The sequence below is a fragment of the Microtus ochrogaster genome, chromosome 19 (assembly GCF_000317375.1).
Source record: "Microtus ochrogaster isolate Prairie Vole_2 chromosome 19, MicOch1.0, whole genome shotgun sequence".
Taxonomy (NCBI): Eukaryota; Metazoa; Chordata; class Mammalia; order Rodentia; family Cricetidae; genus Microtus; species Microtus ochrogaster.
This window is the reverse complement of record NC_022021.1, coordinates 24842149-24842709: the sequence shown is the minus strand read 5'-3', so window position 1 is coordinate 24842709 and position 561 is coordinate 24842149.

Below are 561 nucleotides of genomic sequence, written 5' to 3'. Positions count from 1 at the left end.
GAAAAGTTCCTGTGAACACCCTCAAAAAATTACTTCATTCAACTGCCAACTGAGATAAACCTGGCACACAGATTACACCCTAAATGATCTGATTAACAGTGCCCCCATTCAGCAGGAAGCAGTTTGGAGAGAAAAAACTGCGCCCATTTCCCAAAATATTGTTTATAAATGTTCTTTTACATTTAAAGGGGGAAATGATATAGGTATGAATATTTTGCATTGGTATAGATTTTAAGGTCAATTTTGCTATATGTATAGGTATTTCTGCTCTTGATTAAGATATTGTGATTGTGTAGTTTATTTTAAAAGTACAATGTATAATTAGAAAATATAGGTTGTTAATGCATAATCATCAATAATAGTAAAGCTTGTAGTCATGTTAGTTAGATTTTCTAGATATATAGAGATGTATTTCAGTTAGATAGGCATTCTTCATATCTTTCAAAGACTGCAGAATATGGTATTTAATGTTTTAATAACTTAGGACTTTTCATGACAATGAGACACATCTGTTCCTGGCAGTACCAATCTACTTCAAGAAGAAGATGGGCATCGAAGAGG